The 15,631-nt window shown below is 44.5% G+C and overlaps 1 protein-coding gene across 1 annotated transcript in view; it reads right to left on the bottom strand.

The window, feature by feature from the left end:
* The window catches only part of GRM1 (glutamate metabotropic receptor 1), a 2,398,293-nt gene that overhangs the window by 147,245 nt on the left and 2,235,417 nt on the right, over positions 1-15,631 (bottom strand). The gene's annotated exons all lie outside the window — the stretch shown is intronic.

Below are 15,631 nucleotides of genomic sequence, written 5' to 3'. Positions count from 1 at the left end.
CCTAGACAATGTGTTCACAACCCCTGATGTGGCAGTGGTGGTGGGAGGGGATCTAAACACCGTGATGGACACTGAACAGGCAGGCCTTAGAACTGGTAATACAGGAGCTCTTTCGACTGGGGGGAGGGAATGGCTGGAAGAATGCGGAATGCGAGATATGTGATGCTTTCAGCACCCTGGCGAGCAGTACTACACTTTTTATTCGGAGGCCCACAAAACTTATGCCCTGTTAGATCACTTTTTAGCCTCCCATTCTGCCTGGGAAAAGGTGCTTGCATCCACCATTAACACCAGCTCGATTTTGGACCACGCGCATATAACACTAACCCTACGCTCGTCTCCCGCCCCTACACAGGCTCCTCCTTGGCGCCTCCGTGAAACAATGCTACAGTCACCGGCAACAGTTGCTGCGCTTAAAAACACTATACAAGATTACTTAGTTCTTAATGACACTGGAACCACTGCACTGTTCTCACCTGGGAGGCCCTAAAACTGGTGGCGTTTGGAGCTCTTATAGCAAAAGCAGCACACGGAAATAAGATGAGAAAAGCTGAGAGGAAGGAGTTGGAGACAACATTGCGGGAGCTGGAATCTATTCATAAATGCACCAGGACCCCCAGATCAGGAGGCAACTCGAGAGAGAGCCCTTACAACTCAAACACCTTGATTTGGATAGAGCCGAACACCCGAATGTACTCCTGCGACCCCCCACAAACCCCTCAGATCTGCAGACATACTTAAACACCGCAGCGATCACCCCCTCACCTCAGCTGAAGCAGATGCCCTAGATAGGCCCAGCAGTATTGAAGAAGTGATCTCAGTGATTGCTCGTCTGAAGCCCCTGAAGTCACCTGGCCCGGACGGGTTCAGTGCAGCATTCTATAAAATCTTCTGCTAGGAATTCACCCCCATACTCACACACCTGTTTAACTCCTTTGCCGAAACAGGCACACTTACAGACTCAATGCGTTAAGCATCAATCTCAGTCTTCCATAAGCTTGGGAAAGACCCTAGGCAGTGCAGCTCTTACCGCCCGATTCCGCTTTTGAATATCAACACAAAACTGTTTGCTAGCGTCCTTGCCCAGTGCCTCAATACCTTGATGCCCCTCTTATAGATCCAGACCAGGCAGGGTTCATTCCCAGTGTCAGTGTGAGGACAATACTAAACGTATTTGTCACTTGATCTGCAAAGTAAATTGTTCCCGGGAAGAAGCTTTATTATTGATAGTAGACGCTGAAAAAGCGTTTGATAGAGTGCATTGGCCCTATCCACATGCGACGCTCAAGCATTTCGATATGGGCGCGCACTTTAGGAGTTAGATCTCGAGCATCTATAGCTCCCCCAGGGCAGTGGTCAGAGTGAATGGCATCAGATCAAGTGGTTTTCCTGTAGATCAGGGCACTAGGCAAGGCTGACCTCTCTCACCACTTCTCTTTGCTCCTTATATGGAGCCCTTGTCGCAAAGATTATGAGATAACCATAACGCATGGGGCATTCCTTTTGGAGCAGATCAACACCAGATCAGCCTCTAAGCTGATGATGTGTTTCAGTTCTCTCCCGACTATCGTCGCTGAACTCCAGGAGATCTGAACGTCATCGGGGGTTTGGATAAATATGCAAAAATCACAAATCTTAAATCTCACCACTAAACCACACACTGCGATCTTAGTTCGACTTCCAATAGGTTACAGAGGATCTCCCATATCTAGGCTTGGTCTTAAGCAAAAGTCCTACTAAGATCACAGAGGCCAACTATTCCAAGCATCTGCCTTAATTTGCAAACTTTTGACACAATGGCAATGACTTCTGCTCTCGTGGCTTGGTAGAATTGCTGCAGTAAAAATGAATGTTTTTCCCTGAGTCCTGTACATTTTCCAAACCCTTCCTCTTCTTCCACCTCCTGGCATGATTAGTACCCTTCAGAGGGAGATTGCGCGTTTTATATGGGGAAAGCGAAACGCAGGCTGCAGAAACAGCTTCTTCAGCACTCAAAACAAGTGGGGGGTCTTACGGTATCTAACATGCTTTGCTACTACCAGGCAGTGCAGCTGTGCTACTTGATGGAGTGGAACCGTCCAATTACGGAGAAACATTGGGTCTTCATGGACCAGACGGTAGCGGGATCACACATCTGTAGAGAGATGTTGTTGCCACGGTCATGCAGAGCCGGGGCTTTATTCCTCCCCTATAACTCTCCTGACACTTCAGACCTGGGATCAAGTAGCAATAGCAGCAGGACTTACCAAATTCCCTTGGCCCATCACGCCACTATTCTCAAATCCGGATTTCCCTCCAGGCATGACTCCGACCATCAGTAAACGATGGGTACCTGGCGGGTGTAAGCGTATAGGGTGTTTCTTTAACCACAATGGCCCGATACCATTCAATCAACTCAAAATGGACTACGATTTGCTAGACATAGACCGTTTCACACACACGCAAATGACACACTGGGTACTTAGCTCGGACACAAGGCCTAAGGTAGGTAGAGCGTGACTACATTTGAAAAATGGCTGTTTCTTAAGAATGATGATAAAAAGATCATCTCAGAGATTTACCTCCACCTGACGAAGGCAACACAAAAATGCAGAATCCCGCGGTAGAAACATTGGGAGGCAGAAATAGGCCGATCACTATCAGATAAAGAGATATTTTCTATAGGGCGCACTAATCGGCACACACTACAGGGCATACCGAAACGGCCTACAAGATCACGTCCTATTGCTACTAAACCCCCTCTTGAATACAGAAATGGAATGCTCAATGTGATGGCCAGTGCTGGTGGGGCTGTGGCAATCCAGGCACGCTGCTCCACCTTCTCTGGCATTGCCCGAAACTGACTAGATTCTGGGATCAGATCCTGGATGACATTGACCAAGCTTTTAATACCACAATCTCCAGATTCCCAGTATATACACTTTTGGGACTTCCCAATGCACTCACATTCCCACTCTGCTCTGTTAAGGGAAGGCAGATGGCCATTTCACTCAACGCCACACATAGAGTATTGTTGTCCAGCTGGAGCACAGGCAAAATCCCATACCATCAGCAGTGGCTTCATCAGCTATGGTCACTGCTGGGCATGGAATGACTGTCAATGGCAACCTATGCAGATACTTTGGCATACACCAAAATATGGGCCCCCTTCATCTCTATCCTTTCCTCAGAGTTTCGGGAGCTGACTTGTCCTAAATACCTACACATTTTGAGGCTAATGCCGGACACCCAAGAAGAAGAGAATGCTCCAGATAGAATTTAGGTTAGACCTAGACCTATGACAGATCCCTTGAATGCAACAACTCTTAGCAATTGGCTTGTTAAGAAGGGGTGGGGTGGTGGGGTTTTGTGGTTTCTTTCTCTTACTTCGGAGGTATTTGTTTTCCCTTTTTGGGGGGTGAAATCCTAATTTGGCTGCTTTAGCAGTTTTGTGAGTATGATGGCACTCACTGATGTTAACCTGAGACGAAACCTGGCTCTAGCTGTTCAATCGCAGGTGTATGGTTATCTAGTCTGACCTAGGCACCCCTCCATGAGACGCGGCAGGCCCATGATGGGTGTAGGCGACATACTGCGTATTTGCCAATAAAAAAAGAGATTTGATTCTAAAAGGCATGGGTGGTTGCATGGCAACTCCCATGTGCCACCCAAGTAACCCCCCCTTGGTGTTAAGTAACGCAAAGTGAGGCTTGCGCTGCTTTGCATTAGTTTTATGGTGCTTTACAATGCAAAAACGGTTTGCGCTGGAAAGTTAATTGGTAAAAAAACATTTTGTGCTGGCTAGCGTCACTTTTGTGACACTAACCCAGTGCAAAAAATGTTTTAAAATCTGCCCCAACTGTTTCCTGTTTATTTCTTCAAGTGTTACTTAACCATTGTCTTACCTTTATGTACTGACCCTGAAGTTATTTACCTTTGTGTATTCTGAACTGAACAGCACCAATTCAGCTGGGCCAGCCAGATCAGTCCCTAAAGTAACGTGTATGAAGACAATGGGGGTAAGTTATTGTTCAATGGGCTGGCAAGAGTACTGTTATGGCAGAGGCAATGCCTACAATCTACCATCCGTGGCCACCCTATCATAACTAGAGTTGGCCACTTTGCTTAGGTCGTGCCACCAAGGCAAAGTGGACAACGCTAGATCTGTATATATTAGGAGCTTCACTATATTATCCTGTATGCCCCACACCTCTGCCAGGAGCACCCCCGTTATGCATATGAACAAATAGCAAAGGTTCACCCTAGTACCAACCAAAAAACACAAATTGTAAATGAATAACAAGGACTAGTCAATCTTCCATTTGATAGTCAATAGCTGATATCAGTAGATAATGTATTGTATTCAATGGCAGAACATAAAGTACTCAGTGCGCATGTGATCAAATAGTGATAAAGTGAAGGAATTAGTATTTCTCTTTACAGAAAAGAGCAAAAAATCACCAAATAATATACAATCACTTGGGCAAAACAAATGGTTGTGATTTCAGGAAGTCTAAAATAGATAGTGTTTGCAAATTCCTGCTGTCACAGTAGGACCATCACCAGGAAGAGAACAGGTTGAGAATGAGTAAAAAGGTTGGCTAACCCATATGCCTCAGTCAATGAAATAAGAAAGCATAGAAGTCCAGTTGGCAATAAGAACCATAAGCAGTTGAGGAAGCAAAAATCCCAGGGAAAAGGATTCCTGTGAGGGCTTGTTTAATGAGTGGTTGCCATTTGGAAGAACCAATAATGGGTACCTATGAGAAGCTTAGATAATCGATCATGTATTAGTATTTGTTAAGAAAGTTTCTTCTGACTTTTGGTGAATCCATTACCCAAAGATAACCAAATTGGAGAGAAGTCTCATTTAATGAGAGGTAACGAGGCGGCAGATTGACTGTCAGTTTCTGTCACAGGTTAACAAGCCGGCACTACAAAGCTGTTGTCCATCTTTGAAAACAACAAATGTTCTGTCCCTATACACTGGGTGTTTTACCTGACTGAGAAGTGGACAGTTGCGAACGTTTCTGTCTGGGACCTCCGCACTTGACATTGTGGACAAGGACATGAAATTGCCACAGCTATTGGTGTTGGAGTGCCTGTCCTTGATACAGTGACACCTCTAGTCCTGTCAATATCAAGTCTCTTTCAATGATTTTCCTGATGTCAATGCTGGTGGCGGGTCCTCCCTCAGGAAAAATTCAGTTTTGTAAATGGGAGTACTGAGAGTTTGCTATATGGCATAGCCAACAATTTTTGTCTTGTAGTCTTTTTTTTGTTCGCCTCTTTGATCATCTGAGACAAATAGTGCTTAATATAGTAAATATGCAGGCAGAGTTCTGTTCAGTTTGACCATTTATTCAGCAACACTCCACCAACGCATTTCAGCATATCCACAGCTTTGATCACGGTTAGTGAGTCCTTTCTCTATTACACTTTATATACTCACGCTGCTTTATGTGGCATTGTGGGAATTGTAGTGTCTTACCAATGAAACTTTGTTTACAATATTTACAAAACCTGTCAAGCAGAAAGGAATTTATCCCACTGTCACTAACATGGCCAAATACATTTCACACAGTTACTATGCGGAGGAGGATCAAATACACTGAACTCTCTTTAGCAAAGAGACAACCACAAACAGTTTTTTGCACGGTACAAGTTTTCATCCTGAACCGTTAAAAGCAAGAATTCCTTATGGAGAGTTTGTCCGAATGAAAGGAAATTGCTCCAGAATACAAGATGCTGAAGAGAAAATCAAAGAAACAATGAATAGATTGAAATTGAGAGGTTACAGAGCAAGAACTTTAAAGAAATGCAAAAGGAGAATAGACTGAAAATCAAGAGAAGAAACCCTGATATCAAAAAAGAAAAAGAGACTGTACAACAAGAAGCACAAATATTTATCACAACCTACAGTAAAGAGAGTGGGAAAATTATCAATAAAATACAAAAATATTAGTACTTAATTGCGAATGACCCAGATGTGGGATCACCATTGGGATCAAGACCTTTGGTGACATATAGGAAAAACAAATCTTTAAAAGATCTATTGGTCAAAAGCCACTTTCAAGATGTACCAAAAACAAATTGGCTAATGGAACAACAAAGGGTTTCAAGAAGTGGAATTCCTGTAAAGCATGCGAAATAGGAAGAAATGTGAAAACAATAACAGATCACAATGAAAACATCATGGATATTAACCAAAAGATCACATGTACAACTCAATATGTCATATACATCATTGAATGTAACTGCGTATTAAAATACATAGGCAGCAAAATCTGCTTGCTAAAGAAATGTATCCTTGAACACATCAGAGCCGTAAAAAAACAAAGATGCGTCTTACGCCACCTCGAAGTATATGGCACAGTGCCAAAATGGAAATTGGAAATCTATGAGCTACTATGGCATCCATACAATAACATCTAATGAACGAGGTGGTGACAGAATAAGAAAATTACGGCAATTGGAATCCAATTACATTATCAGTTTAAGAACAAAGATGTCGAAAGGGATCCCCAATGATGAAGAACTTTTTGTGCATCTGGAGTAGTTTTGAAACTAAAAAGACAATTATAACGAATGGTCTGTTGGGCACTAAACCTGGAATAGAATTCCCAAGATGGATTCGGTACTAAGTAGTAACTGCGCAAAATGTGTTTGCCCATATTAGTAACAGTGGGATAAATTCCTTTCTGTTTGGCAAGTTTTGTAAATATTGTAAATAAAGTATAATTGATAAGACACTACAATTCCCACAATACCACATAAAGGCAGCATGAGTATATAAAGTGTAATAGAGAAAAGACTCACTAACCGTGATCAAAGCCGTGGATAGGCTGAAATGCGTAAGTGGAGTGTTGCTGAATAAATGGTCAAACTGAACTGAACTCCGGAGTGCTGCGTCCTTTGTAATTAAATTGTTTTCAAGGGTCAGGACCCGACCCCTCCTCTTTGCACCCGCTGTTGAGCGCACAAAAACTACTAGGATCTCATTGTGTATGGAATATATATATATATATATATATATATATTGACGCTCGGTTTACTCTCACAGCAGTGAAAGAACGGATCGCACTCCACGGCTATATATATATATATATATATATATATAAATGTATATGTGGCAGCTCCTCGTTATCCGCTCGTGAGTTGGGGCAGACTGCGAGTAATCTCTGATTTGGATTTCTCTTCTGCTTCCTATCTTTGCCGCCAGCTGTATTTTAAATTGCTTGCACTTTTTAAACTTTTTTAATTCTGTGTGCTATGTGACATTGCTTACCTGTTTAAATGCTCCTTCCGACCCGGTCCACCGCGGCTCTTTGTGCCGTTTGTTGTGGAGGACAGGGCAGGGTGCCATCTTGTGTGAGTCCCGGATCCCGGCGGGACCGTAGGCAGCGGTCTAGCTGGGGGAGGGGCTTGGGGCATAAATTGCACATGCTCACCCGGACGCGCAGCTGGCCCGCCGCTGGCGCGCCAAAGGCGAGCCCGTCTGTGCCCTTCCGCGCCCCGGGAGTGGCCAGCGCCAGCCACTCTGGCCTAGCGGAGTCGGATTCGGCCTACAGAAAGGTTTATAACCTGCTTGCATGAAAAGGGCCGTGCCATTCACAGTGGGTGGTTGGCCACATCCCCCTAAACGGCTGCCCTCTATGTAAATTCCGGTTCCACCCTAATACGCCACCCCCCTCTACTACCGAGTCTGGCGCCCCCAGGATTCTGGCTGCGCTCATTAATGCGTGTTCAATGGTTAAACACGCTGCTGACATTCATGAGCTACTGTCCGACTCCGGATTGGATGCCCTTTCCATTACGGAGACATGGCTCAATGAGTCCTGTGCCCCGGTGTTAGAGTTTGCAATCCCGAAGGGTTACAAAATTGCTAGAGGGGATCGAGGCAGGGGGCGAGGAGGTGGGACGGCTGTGGTGTTTAGGGATACGTGGACTTTCACCAATGCAGTCATTGACGACAGGGAGGGGGGCGAAGCCTTGGACTTCGCCTTTACTATCTCACCCCACTTCACCTTGGGTGGTATTCTGGTGTATCATCCTCCTGGTCCCGCGCGAACATTCCTCAAGGCTTTAGATGACGTCATTCTACCCTGCTCCCTTCGCTATTCAAAATTTCTCCTTCTGGGGGACTTCAACATCCATTTGGATTCCCCGGTAGCCCGCGATGCGGGTTCCCTCCGGGACTCCCTGGCCCTGGCGCAGCTGACTCGATATGGAGATCTGTACTCCCATGAGGGAGGCCACCTCATTGATTTGGTCTGCTCCAATTTTCCCATCAAGGTTGAAGCACCTGAGCCGGTAACCTGGTCGGACCACCATCTGATCAGATTCTCTTGGTTAGCAGGCAGGCCTGTTAGAGGTCCTGTACTGCCGCCCGACTCTCATCCTGGAAAGATTAATCTTCCAGCCTTCTCAACAGCCCTTCAGCAGTCATGCCCATCCCCCGCCCCTGATTTAGAGGGGGCAGTTGTGAACTTTGAGCGCTGGATCAGCCAGGGGGTCAGCGCCAGTTTAAAAAAAACACATGGTTGTATTCGACGTTCCCTTCCCTCCCAGCCTTGGTTTTCTAATGAGCTTAGGGATCTTAAACTGGGGTGCAAAAAACTTGAACAGAAGTGGCGCCAGAAGTACTGCCCACTGGCCAAGACGTCATTACACTTAGCTCAGAGGGAGTATTATATGGCCATTAGGCTAGCTAAAAGCAGCTACTTTGCCGGGAGGATCGCGTTGGCTCGGAACAACGGCAAGGAAATCTTTGCTATAGTAAATAGTTTTCTATCCCCGCTGCTGAACAAAGGGTGCTTCCTGCATCGCAACATTGGTGTGAGGAGCTATCTACTTTTTTTGTAGATAAGATACTAAAAATTCAAACAGACATTTTGGCCATCTTCAATTCTCTAAAATCTGGCTCTCCAGCGGACCCGTGCCCGGCCCGCGTATTAGCTGGGGTGGCCAGGGAGATCTGTACAGCCGTCACTGACATTGTGAATCTTTCCCTCCATAACGCCGTGGTCCAAGCACAATGGAAACAGGCGAAACTGCTTCCCCTTCTTAAAAAACCCTCCTTGGACCCGGCGGTCCCGGCCAATTACCGACCAATTTCGCTGCTACCAGCTCTGGCCAAGGTTTGTGAAAAAGTGTTTTTTCGGCAACTTGAGACCTATGTGGAATCCTCAGGGGCCCTGCACCCGGCCCAGTCGGGGTTTAGATCGGCCTATAGTACAGAGACGGCCCTGGTGGAATTGTCAGAGGCAATCAGGGAGTGTCTTGACGGGGGCAGTAGGGCGGCCCTGATTTTAATCGACCTCTCTGCCGCCTTCGATACGGTGCCCCACCAGCGGCTTTTGGCTCGTCTCCCTGCCGTGGGCATTTCTGGGCTTGCCTGGCAGTGGGTCAAGTCTTTTCTGGACCACCGCACGTAGCAGGTCTGTATGGCCTCCTGTTCTTCTTCAGTTAGGAACCTGAATACGGGGGTTCCTCAGAGCTCCACTCTGAGCCCTCTTTTATTTAATATCTACCTAACTCCTCTGGTCTTCTTGGCTGAGAAGCTCGGTGCAAAAGTAATAGCGTACGCTGACGATACTCAGCTGCTGTTTACGTGGAAAGGCCCGGATTTGGACACCACTATTGCCCAATCGTACCTAGCTTCTGTTTTTGGCAGGTTAGCCCAGGCGTCTTTGAAATGTAATGAGGACAAAACTGAGGTTATTTTGTATAGCCAGGTTACCTCGAATTTCAAACAATCTCTTTGGCCGCCTCACTTTCCCTGTCCGCGCTTTGATGACGGTCCAGTTAAAAACTTGGGGGTATGGCTCAGTAAGGACCTGCGGTTTATTGACCATGTTAAGAAACTGATCGGGATCTGTTTTGGAACCCTCAAAATCCTTAGAAGGATTTTTCCCCTGCTTCCGAAAGTGGCCAATGAGGCAATCACGCGTGCTCTCATTCTCTCGCGGCTTGATTATTCGAATGCCTTGTTCATTGGCTTACCGGGCTACCTGTTGCAGAAGCTCTAAACGATACAGAATGCCACGGCTAGGCTCTTGTACAATGCCTCTAATCGAACCAGTGCTAGGCAATATCTACGAGAGCTGCACTGGTTGCCCGTGAAGCAACGTGCCCAGTTCAAGGCTCTCACCCTGGCCCATCGGGCCCTGCATGGACTCGGCCCTTTCTATCGTAGGAGGCGTTTTTCTTTCTAGGTACCTAACCGCCCTTTGGGATCTGCCTCTCTTCGTCAGGCCATTGTCCCGCGCTTCCGTAGAGTCCGTTTAGGTGGCCAGTCACTGTCGGTTAAAGCCGCAACAGCTTGTAATTTGCTCCCTCCCGATCTTCAGTTGATTCAAGAGCTTCGGCGAGATTATTGTGACAGGATTCATTGTTATGACAAATCTTAGTACGCTTTGCCTGGAGTGACCGCGAAAAAGCTTTGGCACAAATCAAGGAAATTGAAGATGAATTATTAAAAGAAGAAGACCAGGAGACCCTGGGGGATAAACGTGAACTACTAAAAAAGCGTTTGAAAAAATACGAACAAAAAATCAAACAAAGAAAAGAAGAAAAATTTGAAAGGGACGAGAATGATTATCGAATGGGGAGAGTGTTGACCTTTGCGAAAAAGTATGACAACACTAGAAGGCAACTAAAAAATAAGAAAAAGACGGGAGTCTCCACTACTGCCGAATCAGTTACTTCTGAGTCTGATGTCAATCCAGACGATATAGCCAGTGAAGATGGCAGTGAGGAAGCTTCTCCTTTTCAAGTGGAATACCAAGTAATGCGCAACAACCAACTAGAGGGTGGAAGAGGGAAGCCCCCGGACAACCAAGGACCAAGAGGAAGACGCGGCGGGGGGGCCGTTGGAAGAAATCCTTTAAGCTCTCCTCCTGTGACCCGCAGCATGAAAAAGTTCTTCAAGAAACGGAACTGAATGGCATTCAAGAGTCCACTAACCCCCAGGATAATCTAACCATCATTAACCTAACAGAGAGAGTGTTAACGAATGAAGAAAATTCAACACTCCAATTAGGTTTATCTTTCTGTCCACGTCGAAACTTTGAATTTGCTCAAACGTGCATCGATATTTTCAAATTTGTGAGGAAATTAAAACTACACAAATTCTTTAAACTCAAACCACCCAGTGAACGCAATGTGGCAAGCAAACCTGTGGAGGATACAGAACTCATTTGCAGCGAGCTACGAGGCCTTAGAGCAGTAGAAGGCCTCCGTTTGGAAAGCAACACTAACGGTGATGGTGAGGTAATCAACACTCAGATGCTTGATAATTGGGATGTACAACAAAAAGGTGGGGCCAGTGAATTTAAACCGGTCTCGACATTTATGCCGGTCATGGGTGCCGATGCCATTGATATCTTCTCAGATGCTGTGTTGAGGGATCTCACCAGACTGCGCATCACCAGTAAATACAAACCCAAAAATGATAACTTTACCAAAACTCAACAGCTTGCACTCACTACTCTTTGTGAAAACTCAGGATTGGTAATAAAGCCTTCTGATAAAGGGGGGAACATTGTCCTACTCACTTCGACTCAATATGAAACAGAGGCTTGCCGCCTTTTGGGAGACACCGACACCTATGCCACTGTGAATGAAAGAACATACAATCTAAGTGTGGCTAATTATCATGAGATGATATCCAGATGGCATAATGTGAACATGCTAAATACAGATGAATATTTATTCTTAAGGTGTCTGAGTCCTGTGATCCCCACCTTTTATTACCTGCCCAAGGTTCACAAAGATTTGTTAAATCCCCCTGGTAGGCCCATTGTTGCATCCAATGGTAGTTTGACGGAGAATCTCTCCATTTATGTAGATTCGTTTTTGTCTCCTTTGGTGATGTCCCTGAAATCGTATCTTAGAGATACTAAACATTTTCTAAACTGTGTTGAAGAAATTGTCTGGAAGGATACATATTGTATGTTGGTGCTTGACATCACCAGTCTATACACGTGTATAGTTCATGGTGATGGTCTCAAAGCGATGGCCAGCTTCTTGGATAAACGGCCCATAAGATTTTATGAGCACAACAAGATGCTAATGGAATTCATGATGTTTAGCCTTAATAATAACATATTTTTATTTGGCAAGCAATTATATCAACAAATGTCCGGCGTCGCGATGGGAGCCTGCTCCGCCCCCAGCTTCGCGAATCTCTTCGTGGGGTGGTGGGAGGAGCAGGCATCCTGGAGCGAGAAATACCCTGAGTGGAACAGCCAAATAATAAGGTGGTATCGTTATATAGACGATTTATTCATCATATTAGAATGTCCAATAGATACTGCCAATAGCTTCGTAGACGCCCTCAATGATAATGACATCAATCTGAAATTTTCAGGACAAATCAGCACCACGTCAGTAGATTATCTTGATCTCACCATATATATAGACGATTGTGGTTGTATTCAGACTAAACTGTTTAGAAAAGAAACGGCGGGCAATTCCACTTTGTTCGCCACAAGTAGTCATCCCCGGCAATTAGTGGAGAGCATACCGTATGGGGAGCTACTGAGAATACGCAGAAATAACTCTAGTGATACTGATTTTGAGAGAGCAGCTCAGGCCAGCATGCAAAGGTTTAAAACTAGGGGCTATAGCGACAATGTGCTCAGTAAGGCCTATGAGAGGGTCAAAAAAATGAAACGTAAAGAGTTGTTGAAAACGAAAAATCAAAATAAATCTAAAAACGGTAAATTTCGTCTTATCACAACCTTTTCTCATAATGCAGGCCAGATTAAGCAAATTTTAAGAAAAAATTGGAACATCTTATTGTCGGACAATACCATTAAAGCAGATTTACCACCGAACCCCCTTATTACATTTAGAAAGGCGAGATCTCTAAAAAATCATTTGGTTTCCAGTCATTACTTTGCTCCTGAAAAGACCCCCAAGTTGCCTGTGCTCAATGGCTTTTATCCATGTGGCCGATGTAAGGCCTGCAAATTCAGTAAGCGGACGCTTACTTACAAGATACCTGGTGTGACCATCCCCAAAAGAATCAACAAATTTTTAACATGTTCCACGTCATATGCTATTTACTGCTTAACTTGCCCGTGCGGCCTGAACTATATCGGAAGCACGACTAATGCAGTAAAACTTAGGATACTTGAACATATGCGTGCGATCGCTAAAAAGGATGAGACTTACCCAGTGGCCAGGCATTTTGCCAAAATGCATAAAAGTAACAGGGATCTGTTAACTTATACATGCATAGATAATGTGCCTTCTAGCATTAGGGGGGGTGATCGTCTACTTAGACTTAGACGACTGGAATCTAGATATATAATTGACTTACAATGTAAGCATCCGCTTGGCCTAAATATGCATGAAGAACTATCAGTTCATTTGGGCTGATTGGTCGGGCTTCTGTTCTAGATATAATTTTCTATGTATTTCCTTGACTGTGCCTTAGTGGTTTTATGTGTATCATATGAATTACCCTTTTAAGTTTTGTATATATGATATTTAATGAATTTTGAGACACATGCTTATATTTGATGCATTATCCATCCAGGATGGTATTATTGTGGGGTTTGACTGGTTGCTACGTAATTGGGGCAAAGAGCTGCGATTTTGATAGAATTTAGTCTTCACTGCTCGCTCCTTGATTTCTTGCAATATGTATGCATAAACTAATACATTTAGCATTAACTGTGTGCCCATTCGGGGCTTAATTGTTTGCTATACATCGCATTTTGTGATTGTATTGAGTTTGCTCCGAGAAACAGCTGCATTCAGTTCTCACCGCATGCCCATTCAGGGCGAGATTATTGTGACAGGATTCATTGTTATGACTGCGCTTTCATGTTCATTTAGAACTTGGATAGTTTTGTGATTCACACATTGTAATTGGTTTAGGCATTTATCTGAAGCATGATGTTTCTATTGCCTGTATTGTATCCAACTCCGTTCCAATATGGCGACCAAGTTTATGTTTGCACAGTCCTACCTTGATTTCTTGACATCTGAATTTGCATGTTGTCCTCTTTTTAAACCGACGCACGCCTCGGCTCTCTGCACTACTTGACAAAGCCCTAAGGCGAAACGCGTCGTTGCTGTTGGTTTCCCTATTAAATCTTCTGTGAAACCTCCCCTGAGTGTGCTGCCTTCCTTTTGGATTAATTTTCCTGGGACTTTGGAGCTAGTATATATATATATATATATATAAACGTTACCCTTGAAAAATGTTTTCAATTGACAGACTGCAACTGGATCACATACGAACAGTTAAAGCAGTAGCAGACAACCCTTTTAAAACTGAAGAGAAGAAGAAAGGACTATTCTGAGCACATATATACAAATTAGGGATGAGTCCTTGTCAATATGATGTTGATATTAAGGCAAGCAGGGAAAGCATCCAATTATGAACCCTGTATGATCGCTAACAAATTATAAAAGGAAAAATGTTAATAGTAATTTATAATTACAAAATATTCACCACAAGAGAATAGCATGGATCTCCGTACAGAAATATGGGGAGCAATCGTGCACCACACTAAGTAAGTGCTAGGGATATATTGATTAGAAAAATGACGAGATGAAATTTAGGGCCAGATATACGACTAAGGAATTTGCAACTCGCAAATTGCGTTGCAATAGCGACTCGCAATTTGCGAGTCTCAAATTGTTATGTACTACAGTGTCTACAACACTGATTGTGATTCTCAATGGGGGCCGCAAATTGCATGCCTCATGAATATTAATTAGGAATTCGCAATTTGCGACCCCATGGAGAATGGCAGGCCCTCCCAGGTATGGTGGCCTGCTGGGCTCAGCAAACCTTCTTGTCTGGGAGTGCTTTTAAATAAAGCAGTTTTTTAAAAAATGCAACCCATTTCCTTAAAGGCAGTAAAATGCGAGTGTTTTGCGACCGCAATTGCAGTCGCAAAACATTCATACATAGGACTGCAAGTCACAATTAGGAAGGAAAGGATGCCCCATGGAACGCCCCTTCCTAATTACGAGTAGCTAAACACTATTTTGCGAGTCACAAATTAGTGTTAGTAATTGGCCCACAGGGATTTTGCATTATCAAACTGGTCGTAAACCCGTTTGAACATGCAATATCCCGTCGTACATCTGGCCCATAGTTCTGTGTGTAAGACAGCGATCTCTTCCCAATGGTAGAAAGTTTCCACGGACATAAGAGTTGTTTTCAGAGAGGATCCAGTGAGCCTATGAGCCCAGACCCCATGAAACATTAATGGAAGGGGCTGGAGACCTTTAAAGGTATATATAGAATTGGTTGGTGATATTCATAATAGAGATCCCACCAATAGAAGTGCTATGGACAGCTGAAGGTGGGGATCTGTTTAAATTAATCAATGACTGGTGCTCTGTGGGTTTAACCCCTCCGCTGCGCTGAACGTTCCTCGCTGGTGCGGAACGTTCCATTGCGCGGGCGGGGCCGCGACGTTCAGCGGACGTGCGCAGCACTGCCGGGGTCGTGCACGCGACGTCCGCTGAACGTGCGCAGCATTAAAGGGGTTAAGAAACTGCAATAAACATTGAGGTTTTATAGAAGAGTGGGGCACTTTGTTTTGATCGAAAATGGAATGCACTATGATATCTCGTACAGCTTGATGTTTTACATATAACTTTATTTCACAACAACATG

The sequence above is a fragment of the Lissotriton helveticus genome, chromosome 6 (genome assembly GCF_964261635.1).
Source record: "Lissotriton helveticus chromosome 6, aLisHel1.1, whole genome shotgun sequence".
Lineage (NCBI taxonomy): Eukaryota > Metazoa > Chordata > Amphibia > Caudata > Salamandridae > Lissotriton > Lissotriton helveticus.
The sequence above is the reverse complement of the archived record's forward strand: the minus strand, read 5'-3'. Positions and strand labels throughout refer to the sequence as shown.